Raw genomic sequence first — 19994 nt, forward strand, 5'->3', positions numbered from 1 at the left:
GTGACTCTTGCACACTTAGAAAAGTAGGGGGCAATAAAGGAAGTTAAAACCAGAGGAAACACAGTCCGAACTGGACTAAATGAAAGGAAAAGCAAAACAATAAAAAAAAGATTTTCTTTTTGGTTAATTGTCAAATATATGGATTAGAGTGACGACAAAATGGGAATAGGTTGATCAACCAAATGATATTTACTTAAATGTAAAAAAATCTTGGGCTTAAAATGGCATAGGAGTTTGACCGTTCCCACTCTAAATTCCGCAGGAGACTGTTTGTAGTCCGTGGAAGACCCAGTTACAGAACTTCAAATGACCCAATACAAATCAAATGACACATCACAGAAGAGGATCAAGAGGCATGAACTCTCTGATCCAATTGAGCCAATAGAAATTAATAGATACCCTTTATAAATAGCACTGGTCAGTGGCTCTTCCTAAGACTGGATGCTTGTTCAACTGTGCTTGGTTAGGAGAAGGTCACATCTTACTAACTTCATTGAATTGTTTGAAGAAGAAATAAGGATGATAATTCAGCGGACATTGTTTGGGAAAGCATTTGGCACGGTCCCAAATGGCAGACTGATCAGTAAAATTAAAACCCATGGGATATAGGGGAATGTCATGAGTTGAGTCAAAAATGGACTCAGTGACAGAAAACAAAAGATAATAGTTAATAAATCATTTTTGCAAAAAGACACTGGGGTTTCTCAGGGCTCAATGTTGGGTCTCTTGCTCTTTGTTGGATGTGCTAATGATTTATGCTTAAATGCAAGAGGCACAATTGAGGAATTTGCAAACAACACAAGAATTAACCAGATAGTTGGTAGCAAAGAGGATAATTGTCAATAGCAGGATGATGTCAATGGTTAAGTGGGAGAAAAGGCAGAAATGGAATTCAGTCTGTAGCAGCATGGTAGCTCAATGGTTTGCACTGCTGCCACACAGTGCCAGGGACCTGGGTTTGATTTCATCCTCAGGCAACTGTGTGTGTGTGGAGTTTACACATTCTCCCCATGTCTGCATGGGTTCCCTCCAAATGCTTCAGTTTCCTCCCACAGTCCAAAGATGTGCATGGATTGGCCATGCTAAATTGCCCATAGTGTCCAATGATGGTTAGGTTAGGTCGATTAGCCATGGGAAATGCAGGGTTACAAGGATGGGGGTGTTGGTCTGGGTGGGATGCTCTTTGGAAGTTTGCTGTGTACTTGATGGGTCAAATGGCATGCTTCCAGACTGGAGGGATTCTATGCAAAAGTACAAGGTTAAGCATTTAGTGTGGGCAAATGAACCAAAGGAGTACATAATAAATGGGAGTGAATTGAGAGAGATAGATGAAGTGAGAGGCCTTGGAGTGCATATTCACAGGTCGCTGAAGGTAGCAGGATGGGTAGGTAAGGAGCTAAATCAGGCAGATAGGATGCTTTCTTTTACTGAGCAAAGTACTGAACGCAAAAACAGGGATATAACTTTGGAACAAGACATTGGCTAGGCCAATGGAGCTGACTTCAGTTTTGGTCACCACACTATACGAAAGACATCGTTCCTCTAGAGATAGTATCGAGGAACTTAAAAGAATGTTGTCAGGGTTTGAAAATTGCAGCTTTGAGGAAAGGTTAGAGTTGTATTCTTGAGAAAAGAGGAAGCTGAGGGATGACTTGATTGAGGTGTACAAAAAAATTAGGAGGTTGGACAGAAAAGACCTGCTACCCCTTGTGAAGGGTCAATTTCCAGGGAGCACAGCTTTATGATAATTGACAGAAGGATTAGAGGGGACATGAGGAAAAGCTTCTTCATCCTGAGGGTAGCGGGTGTCTGGAATTCATTGCCAAGTTGGGTGGCAGAAACGGAAGCCTTCAATTCATTTAAAAGTAATCTGGATTTGTGCATGAAATGTTGTAATCTATGTTATGGACTAGGCCAGATCACTCAAAACATTCTTAAGCAGGCAGCCCAGACCATAACTTTGCAATTTGTTTTGGGAAGTGTACAGTGAAAATTACCCGGATTAAGTTAGCTAGGTTGACTATTAGATTTTAAAACAGACAAAACTTTATTCACAAAATTACACAATGAAACACAAAGAACAGAATAAAGAACCGCTACAGAGCTCAACCTATCCAAACTAGACTTAAAGATGCTGTTCCGAATATACACAACAGTCCCAATAAGCAAACTTCCTTTAAACAACAGCATAAAATGGAATGTGCTTACAGGTTGAAGTTGAAGGGCAGAAAGGAGAGAGAGTTTCCACACAGCTGCCTGTTGAACCTTACAGTTCAAGACTGAACTAAAATTGCCCAGCCCAGCTAAAGAGCTGACCACTCCACTTTCATTCTACATGTCACTTCTAAAACTTGAATTCTCATCTGCTTACATATAAACAAAAGGCCTCTCAAAATCTTTTTTCATCTCTGTACCAAATCAGACTGACCAGAGCCCAGCCCGGTTTCTTGCCCATCTAAAAAAAATCAAGGACAGAGTCTCCTTGAGCCAAGGAACAGCTTTAGGAAAAAACAAAGGACTAGCTTTGTGACATCTGCAAGGTTATGGATCAGGTGCTGGAAAGTAGGATTAGAATAAGTGGCTAGCTAGTTCATCTAGCATAGACAGAGGGGTTGAACAGCCTATTTATGTGGTGTAATTTTTCTATAATTTCTGTAGAATTAGGTGTTAGCTGGAATGAAACTTTGAAAATGGCAACATTTGTGTCAAAGTACGTGTTGTGTGTAATGATCTGGCTGTTCTCCATACTTTTGATACACTCAGGCTAACAGTCTCACCAAGAAAGCAACTGATACTTGGCATAGCACAAATGCATGTGTGAGCAGACACCATTTAAGTTCTAAAATGGTACCTTGGTGCCAGAATATTAGGTGCCCAGAATTTAAGGTAAATGACCATTTGTTCTCTCAATGTTAATTGAAGGAAAATGACTAATTGACAACTTGAAAAGAAAACTGATAACACGAGGTGGTTAGTGGTCAGACCAAGAGAGTTGGTGGAGAGATGTAACTAGTGTCATCATTGAGGCTGACCCCCGTGTCTACAGTTAATGGTGTCAAGATGCATTTAGGAGCTGGGTCACAAATCGGCAATGATCTGGATGAATGGCAGAGTATGCTCCAATGTGGAAATCGTAGAGGATGGAAATCAGGTAGCTAACATTAAAATCCTTGGGGAACTCCAGATATAATAGCAAGATGGCAGGAATTAAGGTGATATTAATTGCTCCGTTATTTTTACTTACTGGTTAGCTCGGATATTTTTGAATTCTGAATGTTTTTTTCCTTCAACCCAGTCATGACAGCAGCCTTATTTTCAGCTGCTAATTCAGATGCTGGAAACAATTTTCCCAGCAGGGAAATTCGTTCCGCATACGAACACACAATTAGTAGCAGATGAAGGCCATTCAGCTCGTTGAGCCTTCTCTGCTGTTCAATAAGATCATGGCTGATCTGTTTGTGCTTTGAATTTCACATTGCCAGCTATTCTTTGATTCTTTTGCCAAACAAGAAGCCAGCTATCTCTGCTTTAAAAATATTAATTGACCACTGTCTTATTAGGCAGAGTTCCAAATTTGTATAGCTCTCAGAGAAAGAGATTTTCCTCATTTCTGTTCTAAAAGAAGGACCCTTAATCTTAAACATTGCCCTTCTTTTCTGAACTCAATAATATGCAGAAATACCCTTTCCACAGCCATCATGTCAAGACCCATCAGAACTTATAAATCAAGTCACTGCTTACACTTTTAAAGTCCAGTGGAAACAAGCCCAGTCTGCCCAACCTTTCCTTATATGCAATCTTCTAATTCCAGGATCAATATTGTAAACCTCATCTGAACCATGTTCAATGCCTTAAGTTTCTCCTTAAACAAGAAGACTGAAGCTGCCCGCAGTATTCGAGATGCAGTCTCACTAATGCCTTGTGTAAAGGAAGCATGCCAGTGGCCTGTATCATAATTTTATATTCAAAAGGGCCTGGATTCTCTTCTTCTAGTGAAAGGTGAATTGGTGTTGGACATTCATCTGTTTCCCAATTTGTTACTCAATGTCTTCATGACTGAAACAAAAACAGAAATTGCTGCACGTCTGGAGAGACAGCAGAATCAACATTTTGGGTCCAATTATTCTTCCTACTTGTTTCAGATTTCCAGTATCCACAGTTCTTGGTTTTGCCTTTCACAGTTCTAGCCATTTTCCTAGGAAAGTGCTCAAAAGTGAAGAGACGAAGGTCAGGTAGCACACCACTCAGCTCGACTTTTTCTTCTTGTACTTGAGGCTTTCTATCCTCTTGCAATTAGAATGAGGCAAAGGTGATTCTCTGTGATTTGGACAAGTTGAATGAATGAACAAATGTATATAGCTCAACCCATTGGGCTGTTACAGCACAGTGGTAATGTCTCTACCGCTTAAACCATGAGTCTAGGCTTCAAATCCCACCTACTCCATAGGTGTGGAATGACATCTCTGAAGAGCCATGTAGCCAAGTGACTATTGGTCTACAACTGGTTGTTTTAAATTGACCCAATTCAAGGTGGAGAAATCAGATCTGACAGAAAATTGGCCAAACTAAATTAAACAGCAGCCAAAGTTATCAGTTACAGAGAATGGTGGAAACCAAGACCAGAGGGGTTACAAAGGTTTCAGGGGAACCAGTTACAAACAACCCAAAGGTTGTACATTGAATTGGAGAAGTGTCAATCAGACATTTTGGCACCTTGACTGTCTAAATATGTGCACTTTATACCTTCCAGCATGGCAACAGTGAAGGGACCCACTGGATGATTTAAATCCAGCTCATGACCTCATTGGTCAAAGGCCATAGAACATTCTGGAAGGTCAGGGGCAAGGAGGTAATAGAACATACCTAGATTCCACACAGTTAGTGGACACTCAACCAAGACATGTGGCAGAAAACCCAGGAGAAGATCCACCCTGACCTGTGAGACCCTGCTTTGTGGGAGAGAGCCAACACTACATTGGAGGCGAAGGAAATTCTAACGACTTAACTCATACATGTGGATCATTCCCAGTTACATCCTCTCAGAAGGTAGAGCTGGATAAAAAGTAAATATTGTTGGAAGTTTGAAAATGCTTACGTAGTGTTTTAGATGGCAATATTTTGTTAATAAAATTGAGACAAGTTGTAAACCGAATTTGTATCCCTTCTTCCACCTCAGCAACAAAGATGCCTGGGAAAAGGATTTTTAATACATGAACTTGCCAAAGTGTCCAAAGCACTTTATCTAATATTTGAAAGTATCTGTAGTTGAACCTTACTGTGAACAACACACCCTGTTAAATATTTTACCTCAATCATCAAGCATGTTCATTCCGCTGCCTGTTATGATATTAATATATTTCTCCTCAAAAAACAACAGAACTGCTTTTAATATTGTCAATTTTCCATAGGGAACTAATCATAGAATTACAGAATCCCTACAGAGAAAAAAAAAAGTCATATGGCCCAAAAACTCCAGCATATCCCAACCTATCCTCATAAATTTGCGTTTACCATGGCTAACCCACCTAGCCTGAACATCCCTACATGCTATGGGGATTTACCAGGACCAATTTACCAACCTGCAATCTTTGGACTGTGTTTTCCAACCGGATATTTCTCACTGGTAACAAGCATTGATCCAGTATCAAATTCACTCTTGGTTCCAATAGATAGTCTTCCCACTGCGAACTAGGATAAGTGGGATGGCTCCTTGCTGACTACTGAAAAAAAACATCAGAGACGGTCATTCATATTTCTGCATCATTGGCTTATCCTGAAAAAGCCTGTTTGACAGCACACTGATTGTTCGCTATGTATCACATTTTCAAGGCATATATATCAAAATCACACCAAAGAAACTTCTTAACATTGCTGCCTTCTGTTGATCCCGAGATCCAGGTTCCAGGAATGATACAGTGTTCTGATCTGAAGTAGAGCAGCCCACCTCAGGCTAACCTCACAGCAGCATTTGTACTTTTCCAAAAACCTAGCTTCCAGTTTGTGGCTTCATGATCTTGAGATGAGAGTGCTCCACTGAACCAATGCTTAAATCAGGGATGGAGTCAAAATTTCACCTTGATAGGAAAGCTAATGGCATGCTGCTTTTGTAGCAAGAAGATTTGAGTATCAGAGTAAAGAAGTCTTGCTGTAGTTATAGAGGGCTTTGGTGAGACCACACCTTGAGTATTATATGCAGTTTTGGTCTGCTAGTCTGAAGGAGGACATTCTTGTTATTGAGGGAGTCCAGTGAAACTTCACTAGACTGATTCCCAGGACGGCAGGACAGACATATGAGAAAAGACTGGGCTTGTGTTTGCTGGAATTTAGAAGACTGAAGTGGAATCTCATAGGACCATATAAAATCCTGATGGAACTGGACAGACTAAGGGCAGGAAGAATGTTCCTGATGTTGGAGAAGTCCAGAACTAGGAGTCACAGTCTAAGAATAAGGGGTAAGCTGTTAAGGACTGGGATGAGAAAGAATTTCTTCACTCAGAGAGTTGTAAATCTGTGGAGTTCTCTCTCACAGAAAGCTGTTGGGGCAAGTTAATTAGATATATTCAAGAGGAAGCTGGACATGTTCCTTGCAGCTAAAGGGATCAAGAGGTAAGGGAGGAAAGCAAGAATGCGATACTAAGATTGCATGATCAGCCATGATCATATTGAATATGGTACCGGCTGAATGGCCTACTCCTGCACTTTTTTTTAATCTTTCTATGTTAATGGCAGAATTGGCCTTTTTGTGCTGTCATGTGTCTTGGCCCCAACTTGGTGAGGTGCAGAGCAGGAAATGAATGTTGCAGAATGTAGCAAAATTGTAAATGCAAAGATGCAAAATTGTAAAGGCACATTTTCAGTATGTCAGACTGGCAATGTCTCATGCACAGAAGATGGTTAACCTGGATGTACTGCTACAGGCTTCTGTCATTTCCCACCAATGGATGGAAAATGAGACAATGGAAATGAAGTTTCCAATAATCCACATGCAGGATACAAGGTCATTCCAATGTCATGAAGTATTGGCACATTTTGTTTTAATATATCTGCTGCCAACCGATAAGATGATCTGCCAGCAGGCTGGATGCTAATGTACATACCGTGGGTACAAGATAACCACCACATTCAACATGGGACTCTTGTCGGGTATTTCACCCGTGTACATAAGCCAAACTGGCAATTTACCGATCTTTAGGCAGTAAAATTGTGGCTTTGCAAAATTGATTAGCAGACATGCAAAATCCAAATAAATATCAGACTTTTGCAATGCCTAAAAAGGTCATGTGCCTTAAATGTTGAACATAAGAAATAAATCTGTGTGTAGGTCATTCAACACCTACTTTTCAACACAACAAGTTCATTGCTGATTTGATCATGGCCTCAACTTCACCTCCCTGCCAATTTCCCACAACCCTAGAACTCTGTCATAAAGTCCTAGAGTCATAAAAAGTAGAAGTAGACCCGTCAGTCTAACTCATCCATGCTGACCAGGTATCCCAAACTAAATTAGTCCCAGTTGACTGCATTTGGCTGATATCCCCCAAAATCTCTTATTCATGTACCTGTTCAAATGTCTTTTAAATGTTGTCACTGTTCTCGCATCTACCAGCTCCTCTGGCAGTTCATTCCACAAGTGAACCATCTGCTGTGAGAAAAATTGCCCCTCAGGTCCCTTTTAAATTGTTCTCCTCTCTCTCTAAAAATATACCCTCTAATTTTGAACTCCCCTGCTCAGACCTTTGCTATTCACCCCACCTATGGCCTTCATGATTTTATTAACCTCAATCAACAGTTAACTCTCCTAAAAAAATACACAATTATAAAATTACTTGCCCACAACATACATGGCCCCCAATCTAGTTCTCCACCATACTCGGGCAGCCAAATCTGTTGAGATAAACTTGTTGATCATTTTACCCAGGTTACATATTCCTGAGTGTATCTTTTCTCTCATTCTCCTTATTCCACTTCAGTATTCACACGCAGTGGTCACGAGAACATTAAACCATGTCCTTTGTAAGACACATTGGTGCTATTTTTGTCTTTTCCACCATTTCTTGAACTCTGGTCTGAAGCAGAGTTCACATTTTTCAGTGTGACTTTATCACTAATGATGTGGTAATTTCAGAAGCGCACTGAAAATAAGTTAGAAATGCAAATAATTATTTTTTTTTTGCTTGCCAATGCTTTATGACTGAAATAAGTAGAGAGCACAAGTTTATGGGCTGAAAGTTGTTGCTCCAGAAATGAAGTTGCTTGGTATAGGGCAAGATATTGGTAAAGGATTCATCTGAGTGAGAAATAAGTTAACTCAAGTGAAGTCCTGTTTCAATAGTCCGTTTAACATGACTGCCACAACATTTTGAGAACTCAAGTCGCACCATATATTTAAACAAACACTGGCAACAAAGCTAGATAAAAGGTATTAAAAAAAGCTGACAGAAGTCACAAAAAAAGGATTCACTCATTTCTCCTCTCTCCCACCCCCAAGATTCAGTACTTACTATAATTTCTCCTCAGTCGGCAAATTGATGGGACTCAGCTGCCCTAAATTGAGGATTACATTGAAATTGAATGAGGTAAGCCAATTTAGGGCAGCTGACTACTGAGTCAGATTAGAACTGGAACCCCAGAGGATACGGATTTAATGAGTGGAAATGTGGGTATTTATATATCATCAGTTTCAGTCTAAATGATAATTCTTTAGGGGATTAAAGCAAAGCAGACTGCTCAAGTATTAAAATCAGACCAGTTTTAAGTTTTACTGATTTAATTTGCAACTACTTTCAGAAATTAATTTCAGTAATTTTTTTTCATATACATTTCTCTTGCATTATATGTATGCAAGTCTGCATTAGTACAATAGATCGCTCAGCATCATTTTATGCACTGTTATCATCTCCATCAGAAATGAGTGATTAAAGCTGTAGAACAAATTCAAAAAGATCAGGGACATCTCTTCTACTAAAATCATGACGGCTAAATTATTTACAATTGTTCAAACATAGTAACAGGTTATTCTGTATGGCAGATCTATGTCAGTTCAAAAAAGCCAGACATCTGAAATGAAAACAAAGAATTCTGGGCATGTTCAACAGGTCTAGTAACATCAGCGGGTCGAAAAATGACGCTAATGTTTCAGGACTGCTTCTTTCTCCACAGCCGACTGAGCCCTGCAGGGGATATTTCCAGACTCAGTCTGCAACAGGTGAGGAGAGAACTAGTAAGAGGGAAAAAAGAACGTGCTTGACCTAGCCCTCACCGAGCTGTCTGCTGCAGATGCACCTAGATGGGAATGACCTTTGCACAGAGTAGACAATGGCCATCATCTCACTGAGTGTAGCCTCCCTCATGTGGTGTGCACTATATTGAACAGGTTCAGAGCAGATCTAGCAGCTCAAATCTGGGCATTCAAGAGACATGACGGGAATTAGCAGAAACAGTATTCTAACACAATCCATAACATTATGACCCAAGACTATCCCTCAATCTATTATTGCCAATGAGATGGAGGATCGACACAACCTCAGTAAAGAATGCAGGGGACCGTACCAAAACCAAACATTCACCAAAATGAGTGAAAGCTTGGTGAAGCTATAATACAGGATCTTATGCATGCCAAACAGCAGAAGCAGCATGCAATAGAGAGAGCTAACTCCTAATTCATGGGTCAACTCTGCAGTCCTGCTGCCTCCAATCATGATTGGTTGTGGACTATTAAACAACTCACTGGTGGACAAGGCTCCACCACTATCCCCATTATCAATGATGGGTGAGCTCAGTAGACTACTGCAAACATTACACCTGAAGTACTTGCAGCAATCTTCTGACAGAAGGCAAAGTGGGTGTCCATCTCAACCTACTCCTGAGGTTCTCAACATCACAGATGACAGTCTTCAGCCAGTGCAATGTAAGCCACATGATATCAAGAAACACTAAAGCGACTGTATATTACAAAGGCTATTTGTTCTGACAACAACTCACAACACAAATCAGCTGTGTCTATATCCAAGTTGTTCCTTTACAACTACAACATTGGCATCTACCCAACAAAGTGGAAAACTGCCTAGATATGTCTTATCAACAAAAAATAGGATCAATAAAACCCAGGCAATTATCAATAACAAAAACAGAGCTGCAGAAACATAATATGTCAGAGGCCATCTGTAGAAAGAAAAACAAAGTTAATGTTTTGAGTCCAATGATTCCCATCAATCTACTGCTGATCATCGGCAAAAGTGCCAACAGTGCTATTAAGTGACACCTACGCAGTAATAACCCAGTTAATGATGCTCAGTTTGGATACCTTCAGGGCCACTTGGAACCAATCTCCTTTCAGACTTGGTCTAAATATGGATGTAGGAGTTGAAATGCAGAAATGAGGTGGCAGTGACTACCCTTGATATCAAAGTATCGTTTGACTGATTGTGACATCAAGAAGCCCGAGCAAAACTGGAGACAATTGAAATAAAGAGCAAGTTCCAGGCTTGGCCTGATAAATAACCTGTAATATTTGTACCACAAAATTGACAAACAACAATATAGAGTATCTAACCATTCTGCCTTGACATAAATGGCATTACCATCACAGAATCCCCAGTTATCGACTCTCTAGTCTGGACCAGCCACATATACATTGTGTCAAAAAGTGTGGTACTGAAAAAGCAGAGCAGGTCAGGCAGCATCTGAGAAGCAGGAAAATCGACATTTTGGGCATAAGCCCTTCATCAGGAATGGGCTTATGCCCAAAATGTAAACTCTCCTGTTCCTCGGATGCTGCCTGACCTGCTACGCTTATCCAGCACCATACTTTTTGACTCTGACTCTCTGGCATCTGCAGTCCTCACTTTCTCCTAGTCACACTGTGATTGAAAGAACAGTTCAGAGGCTGGGAATTCACTGGAATGTAACTCACTTACTGAATCTCCAAAGTCTGTTCACCATCTACCTACAAGGCACAAATCAGGAGCATGATGGAATAGTCTCCACTTCCTCAGATGAGTACAGCTCCTAAACACTCAAGAGATTCAATTCAATCAAGACAAATAGTCTGTTTTATTGACATCTTATAAAAGCTTTCACTTCCTCTTCCACCATTTACAGTTTCTGCTGCAACAGCTTACTAAACCTACTGGATAGCACCTTCCAAATCCATGATCTTTAATGTCTAGAAACATAAGGGCAACAGCTGAATGGGAATACTGTCACCTCTAAGTTTCCCTCCAAGCCACTTACCATAGTTGGAAATATATTCCCATTAGCTGCAATTCTCTCTCTAACAGCACTATGGCTGTACCTACACAAGATTGACTACAACAGTTCAAGATGGCACTCACCATTTTTTAAACAGTAATAAAGGATATGTGGATAAAAGATAAAGGATTTGGCAGCATTATTTATCAATAATAGAACAAATGATATTGCCAGACCTGCTGAGTGTCTCCAACTGAGATCTATGTCAGTGTTTATACTCAGTACGAACTATGTCCTCACTATTTCCTTCCAACACCTCACCACATCAAACATATTTTTCTATTTTCTCCCCTCATCTAGTTACTCCTTAAATTCATCCATGCTCTTTTCCTCAACTACTCAATGGGATATTAACTTGCACTTTCTCACCACTGAGCAAAGAAACCTCCCTGACTTCTTCATTGGCAATGATTTTCTTAGACTTATGCTGTCTAGTTCTGAACTCCTCTGAAAACCTTCTAGATATTGACCTAATCAAACCACTTCACTATTTCAATGGTGTACAATCCTTTTAGGGACTTAGCAATGGAAACACTCAACAATTAATGTTTCAGGTATTTAAAAAAAAATTAAAACAGTCTTCATTGGATTTCAAATGTAATTTTAAGTAGTAAGCAATATTAACTAAACACTGCAGATTATAAAGCCTTATGCTATAAACTCCATTTTAATTTTTACTGTCACAGCTTCCCACACCAACTCTGTTGACCGCTTTCTGCCACTATGCTCTGTGAGGACTACAAAGTATTACTTCCACCAGCCTGAAGTTAGAGAATATCTTTCAACTGCTTTTCTCTTACAACCTGAGTCAATGTCCCACCTGCATTCCATGTGGTAAATAATTAACTTAGTATAATAAAAATGTTTAATGTTGGAAAAAAACTCAGCAGTTCTGACAGAATCTGTGGAGAGAGAAATAGAGTTAACATTTCAAGTCCAACAATGCTTCTTCAGATCTCATTAAGTTTAGATTCTGGCTTTTTGAAATGCCTATGATCTTCTTTTGGCTCCGTCAAATGACTGAGTTACAATCTTATCAAATTGAGCCTACAGCTCGCTCTGTCTGTCCCAAAACTGACCTGCCTTCTTCTGTCAGCAGAACATGCCAATAAATTGAACAAAATAATCTGCTAATGAATGCTCCACCTTGTTTTCCCCAAATGTTTGCCCATTTAACCCAACTTTGGTGCTCCAAAGTTGCCAATGCAGCAGACCTGTGAGAGTACCAGAGTGTGACACGGGGCCAAACCAGTGGGAACAAGAGGGAGTCATGCCTTTGGGAGTTAGGTAGAAAATAGCATGAAGAGTGACCAGTGAGAGTGAAGAAGTAGAGAGCTGTTAAAGAAAGGTCCACAGGGGTTAAAGTTAAAAAAAAAATTCCAATACCTTCTTTCAGAATCTGATTCAGGACTATAGGATCAGGCAATTAGACCATGCCCACTGTCAAAGTCAAAAACAAACATAGAAAATGCTGGGGAAACACAGCATTTTGAGTTGAATAAGATTCTTCTTTAGAACTCTCTATGTTTGTTACAGATTTCCAGAATCTGCAGAATTTAGCTTCTATTCCACTATTAAAGTCATCTGTGATTTAAAAGGGTAGTCGCGGGTGTTAGCATTCAGTTATAGCTCTATGGTAGTCATTTCAATTGCAACCACATATTGGGAAGTCCTACACTATGGTCTTGTGACATATTCAACTGGTTCCCAGGTGGAAATATAAATTAACTTCAGTTTATTTGCTAACTTTTCTTTATTCTGGAATAATAAAGAATATATTCTTTACTAATAATTTCTATCACTAATGGAGCTCTATAAGTCATTCCCAGAATTATGGGCGGCACGGTGGCACAGTGGTTAGCATTGTTACCTCACAGCGCCAGAGACCCGGGTTCAAATCCCACCTCAGGTGACTGACTGTGTAGAGTTTGCATGTTCTTCCTGTGTCTGTGTGGGTTTCCTCCCACAGTCCAAAGATGTGCAGGTCAGGTGAATTGGCCATGCTAAATTGCCTGTAGTGTAAGTGAATCACCTCACACTCTTCCACATTAAACTCCATTTGCCACCTCTCAGCTCAGCTCCGCAGCTTATCAATTTCACTCTGTAATGCAATATCCTTCAGCACCATCCACAACTCCACTGACCTTAGTGTCATCTGTAAATTTTCTAACCCATCCTTCTGTGCCCTCATTCAGGCCATTTATAAAAATGACAAACAGCAGTGGAACCTATACAGATCCTTGCAGTACACCACTAGTAACTGAATTTCAGGATGAATATTTCCCATCAACCACCACCCTCTGTCTTCTTTCAACTAGCCAATTTCCAATCCAAATCACTAAATCACCCTCAATTCCACACTTTCATATTCCATGCAATAGCCTACTGTGGGGAACCTTATCAAACGCTTTACTGAAATCCACATACACCACATCAACCACTTTACCCTCATCCACCAGTTTGGTCACCATCGCAAAGAGCTCAATAAGCTTTGTGAGGCACGACCCCCCTTCACAAAACTGTGTTGACTATCCCTAATCAACTTACATTTCTCTCGATGATTATAAATCCTATCTCTTATAACCTTTTCCAACACTTTACCCACAACCAAAGTAAGGCTCACTGGTCTATTATTACCAGGGTTTTCTCTACTCCCCTTCTTGAATAAGGGGACAACATTTGCTATCGTCCAGTCTTCTGGCACTATTCCTGTAGACAATGACGATAGAAAGATCAAAACCAAAGGCAGTGCAACCTCCTCCCTGGATTCCCAGGGAATCCTAGGATAAACCTCATCTGGCCTAGAGGACTTATCAATTTTCACACTTTCCTGAATTGCTAACACCTCCTTGCAAATGTCAATCCCATCTAGTCTAGAAGCCTGTATTTCAGTATTCTCCACAACATTGTCATTTTTCTGTGTGAATGCTGATGAAAAATATTCATTTAGCACTTCCCTTATCTCCTTGGACTCCACGCACAACTTTCCACTTCTATCCTTGATTGGCCCTAATCTTTCTCTCCTCATTCTTTTATTCCTGAATAAAAGCTTTAGGGTTTTGTGCACCTACCTCTGAGCTAGGAGATTGATGTTCAAGTCCCATCCACTTCAAACGACCATCATATCACCTCTGAACAGGTTGATTAGTAAATTTGTAAAATAAACAGAGATCTCTTGTTGTGCAGTGATAGTGTACCTCTATCTGGGCCAAAGGACTTGAGTTCAAATTCCACCTGCTCAGTAGTGTGTCACACTGCATCTGAATAGATTATTTGAAAATACTTGTAAATATACAGTGGTTAGTGGAAGTGTAATTAACTTTGAACTTGCTTGAATGGTTTTTGTGGCACAATAGTAATGTCCCTGCCTCTGAGCCAGGTTCAAGTGCTATCTGCTCCAAAAGTGTGTAATATCATCTCTGATTAGATATTTTCTAATCAATTTAAAAGATATTTGAAGTTTGGTCTGAGCTTGTACAAATAATTGAAAGACCCATCACAAAATAGACAACCCCGATCTGTTTAGTCTTTTCAGTTGGCCTTACTCAGTTTTCATCCTTGTGAATATCTATTGTACTTTCACCAATGCTTCTGTCATCACATAGGGGGGAAAAAAACTGTTCATAGCCCACTACTCTTTATAGGATGAAAGAATTCCAAACATTTGTCAGCTTTTGAAAGGATAAATAACAATAGTTGGTCTTTTGGTTGAATCAGCAAAGGGGCACAGATTTAGGATTATCACCAGAAAATGACATGGGCACTCAGAAAGCTTCTTCTCACCAGAATGTTATTTTGAAAATAAGTGATGGACCACGATTGGCAAAAAAGTCAAAGATGATGAATGAGATTTTCTATAATTTCCAATTTTACCTGAAAAGATTTTGTATTTTGGGTCAGGATCCCAATGTTGGAATCAAATATGGAATTCAGTTCCCTCCCCCACCAGCCTCCAGAATACACCCTGAGTGTTGGTTACATGTTCATGAAATATTAAAATTACTTCAACTTTCATTTCATTACAATTACATGCTTTTATAACTTATGTAAAAATGCTTTGAATAAAAGAAAAGAACTGAAAATAATGGAAATTAGAAAAGGAAACAGTACAATTTGGGCATGCATATTTTACCAGTCAGCATATACAGAAAAAACTCCAATGTCTGGTTGACAAGCTTCAGACAGCAAAGCTCTGGAGATTTTATTGTTACTGTAAAATCATTCAGTTCTAATAGTTTGGGTCAGTGTCTTGCAATGAGCCAGTGTACACATTTTCTACAGTGATTCATGGGTATGCAATGTCTGATGGTGTTAGATTAGCCTAGGTAACATAAAAATATAAATTTCAGCCATCATCATGAATGCTGATAACCAATCAGAAATAACGAGTGAACCTACTAACAAGAACAATTCCTCATGTGAACATCTCTTTCTGTACATTTCATTACAATTGAGGTTTGCTGTAATGAAATGGTATTAGCTTGTTGATTAGTTTTCGCTGTGTGAGACAATTTAATTGAATAGTTTGTCTCATAATTGCATTGCAAATTAATAAAATGATCTCCCATTATGCATTTTACTGAGAGCTTGTTCAATGTATTACGTGCTTGCTGCAGCTTAACTAAGACATACTGATTGAGGAGAAAGTTAAGCAATATGACATTCTTGCGTCTCTAGTAAACAAGTGTCTGATAGGTTGACAGGTTCAATAAATGCACATCATTCTGAAAATTCATGCAAAGTTTTCAACTTCAATAACAGTTGAGTCATTTTTTTAAGTTACTTATTTTGTGTTTTTTCACAATGTGTACCTTAAGGAACATTTCAGAATCCGCTTACAAACATTGATTAGGGTGAAGTTCACATTTGCATCGGCAATGCACACAATACAAATACATTATATTTGAATTGCAAAATAAAGATAAACACTTGTCATCTGACATTTAGCTCTAGCCAAGGATTTTTCTGAAGATGGAAGGAAGAAATTGCATTTATGCAGTGACTTTCATGACTTTGTGAAGTCCCATGTGAGTGAGAAGGAGTGTTTGGGGATGATGGCGGGCTGATGACAGTTTCAGGATCTCAGTCATGTGCAAGCCAAGAATAGAAATCCTGATGTTGCAGAGTAATATTTGGGACTCTATCACAGCCTGCTCTGTTGACAATCCCCAGAACCCGCAATCATGAAATTAGTAAGATTTCATATGGATTGTACTGCAGTACTGTGCTGTAACATTCTATGTTCTATGTTCTGTGTGAATTTCAACTGTTCCCCTCCATATTGCTGTTTGGAAACCCTTAAAAAAATACTTACAATTTATTCAGTCAAATGTACAGTACAACCACGGTAATCCAAACATCGATTATCCGGATTTTGGATTATCCAAGCAAAATCTCAAGGTCCCGATGCTTGTATAAACTGTGTTATCCGAACATGTGACTATCCGAACTTTCAACTATCCGAACATTCGATTATCCGAACAAGATACTCCCCACCCATGTTATTCAAATAATCGAGGTTGCCCTGTAAATGTAGTATTTTAGAATCAACAATATGTTGAACAAAATATGGTGATTAACCAACCTGGCTGTGGAAAAATAATTTGAATTTTTTTAATGTCGCTGAAGATCCTTTACTGTGGCTGGCTACTGAGACAGCATTGCTCCTCAAAGCTGGGAAGTAAAGCACATTGCAAATAAGTTGCAGCAACATTGCACAATGAGAGAGGTGAAATCATCAGCTCCATCAGCAAGAGACTTATTTTGAGTTGAGAACAGAACACCCTTGCTTGGTATAATGGAATTTATGTAAAGCATGATTACATAACTGATCTCATGACTGACATCAGTAAAAATGAAGTCTAGAATTAGCATATGACAGAGGCAGAGTCATACATCACAGAAACAGGCTCTTTGGCCCAACAAGTCCATGCTGACCAGGTTTCCTAAAGTGAACTAGTTACATTTAGCAGTGTTTGGCCCATGTCCCTCTAAACCTTTCCTTTCCATGTTCCTGTCCAAATGTCTTTTAAATGGTGTAATTGTACCCGCCTCAGAAGTCACAAGGCACCAGGTTATAGTCAGACTGGTTTATTTGAAATCACAAGCTTTAGGAGAGCTCATCTGTCGTCCACATCATGGTTACTATTTCCTCTGGCAGCTCATTCCATATGTGCACACGCTCCATGTGAAAAAGTTGCCCCTCAAAGAGATCAAAGAGCTTGAAAGTCAAGCAGGAAATTAGCCTCTTCTCATTTAATTATTATATTGGCACTGGACATGCACCTAATGTACCAGAATCCTAAATATATTTTGCAGGAAATTCATTTGATAATGTAAAGAAAATAAAGATGGGTCACCAACCGAAGGGAAATACTACCTTATTTACTTTAGTTTTGGTCTGAAAGTGCAAGTTCACACCGTATATGACTATACAAATTATAAACTTACTTAATTTTATGATTTAAAGGCCAAAACTAAGTATTACAACGTTGTGCCTTTCAAAGTCAAGGAAGCTCCAGATAAATAAGATCAAGGAAGTTAACAAAATTATTTGCTATTTGATCCTCTCTGCATCATATAAATATCAGAGCAACTGAAGCACTTTAAATAATGCAAAAGTAAAGCTTCACCCACAACAAAAGCCTGAAATATAGAAGGTAAAATTATCTCCAGTGACAGGTAAACATGAAGCCTAAAACATAGCAATAACTTGCTCAAGGTTTCACTCAGCATGACTTCAGTAGATTTCTACTACAGGACTGGTGTGAAAAGGTATGAAAAATATTCTTCTTCCACATATACTGCAATCTAAAAGCTATCCACCAGGATTATTACATTCATGTCCATGCAGATGGCAAACTGTGTACACTCACAGTTCAGCCTGATTATGACTCATCCTTGCTCTTGCCATTTCCACATATTTTACACCACCCAGTGATGACTCCTCAAACCTGCTAAATACATTTTCTAGGTTGGGTAGAAGGATTATTCAAAGTTTGGGATTAGATTAGATTTCCTACAGTGTGGAAACAGGCCCTTCGGCCCAACCAATCCACACCGACCCTCCGAAGAGTAACCCACCCAGACCCATTTCCTTCTGACTAATGCACCTAACACTACAGGCAATTTAACATGGCCAATTCACCTGACCTGCACATCTTTGGATTGTGGGAGGAAACCGGAGCACCCAGAGGAATCCCAAGCAGACACGGGGAGAATGTGCAAATTCCACGCAGACAGTCACATGAGACTGGAATCAAATCTGGGACCCCGGTGCTGTAAGGCAGCAGTGCTAACCACTGTGCCATCGTGCCGGAAGATTTCTCTCCTATTTCAGTGTCATATAAATGATCGTTATGTCTTTTTGATTGTGTAGACTTCCTTTAAACATTGAATTTAGAGTTTTGCATTTAGACAAGAAAAATCTGTGCAGAACATTTCTTCATGAGATCAAAAAGGTAGAATCAATCATCTGACAGATTGTTATTTGTTTGTTGAAGGAACAAATACTGAAATCTATTTTTAATGTCTATGAATTCTTACATTCATAGGGTCCATGTTCCCAAAGTCTGAATTCCCTTGTCTATCTTGACAGAACTTCTGCAAGAACCAGGTGAAGACATGCTTATACAGGGTGTATACAGTTGGTTGTACTTAGATATGAATACACAATGCTAGATTGACTAGAAAGAATAAAATTTCCATTAAAAACCAGCCAATAAACAGTGTACGTGACATGTTGCCCAATATTTGTACCTTTACAATCTGTGGTTACTTAAGATTAGGTAGGCAGTTATAAAGCCTGCAATTAGTACAACAAAGTTAATCAAATTGTTCAATTGGTTTCATTAAGGCATATATAACAGAACAATAAACTAAAATAAATGATTTCAACGTGTCTCCTTAATTAGCTATGTATGATTGATAGATCCTTGCAGAAGTTATTTGATCTTCAACAAAAGCAGTTCCTTGTTGAGAGGGTTCTTAATTGATGCCAAAAGTGGTACTAACTGATGTTGAAAATAATTGCTCCGAAATTACTCATGCATTCATAAAAACATAACAAATGGAAGTCCAACATTGTATCTAGTAAAGTGGACATGAGCTAATTAATAAAGAAGAGAAAAACATCTTTCACAAAAATGTAGCTCAGTGTTTGCTTCGGAATCATCAGAGTATTTGTGAATTGTAAAAGGACTTATTAACTGATCAGAATGCTACAACATTTCACCAGTGAAGAAAGACGTTTTCATTCCTGTGGTGTTATATTTCATTTTAACTGGACAAAAGCCCAAGCAGAAGGTAGGAATGAGGAAAAGAAATGCATTCAGCCAAGCTGTTTACAAATTGTGATGTAGATGTAGAGAAACATTTTCTTTTCCCCTTGTTTTTACACTTAATGGATGGGGGAATACTTCAACCAAGCTCACAATTGTGGCAAAGGTTTCTATTTTTAAAATAAATTATTCAACATTTGAAGGAGTTCTTTTCTCCACATGTTTATTCATCTTCAACGTGAGGTGCTTCACAGCCAATCCTGAGAGCAATCAGAACCCGCACCACAACAGACTTGCAAACTCTTCTCCCTAAAATAAACTTGCATTAATATGTTTCATGGCTATTAGAAATCTCAAAGTGCTCTGTAATCAAATGAAGTAGTTTTAAAGTGTAGTCACTGTAATAATGTGAGAAACACAATGCCATAGATTCATAGAGGTCTCGAGTACAGAAGAAGGTGTTGG

The 19994-nt window shown here is 39.2% G+C and overlaps 1 long non-coding RNA gene across 3 annotated transcripts in view; it reads right to left on the reverse strand.

Moving 5' to 3' along the window:
• Window positions 1-19994, reverse strand: part of LOC140482669 (uncharacterized) — a 98646-nt gene that overhangs the window by 44376 nt on the left and 34276 nt on the right. For all 3 annotated transcript variants that reach the window (XR_011961775.1, XR_011961774.1, XR_011961773.1), the window contains exon 2: window positions 5580-5720. This is a non-coding gene — a long non-coding RNA (uncharacterized lncRNA). The remainder of the gene's footprint in view (window positions 1-5579; window positions 5721-19994) is intronic.

Source organism: Chiloscyllium punctatum, chromosome 1 (genome assembly GCF_047496795.1).
Source record: "Chiloscyllium punctatum isolate Juve2018m chromosome 1, sChiPun1.3, whole genome shotgun sequence".
Taxonomy (NCBI): Eukaryota; Metazoa; Chordata; class Chondrichthyes; order Orectolobiformes; family Hemiscylliidae; genus Chiloscyllium; species Chiloscyllium punctatum.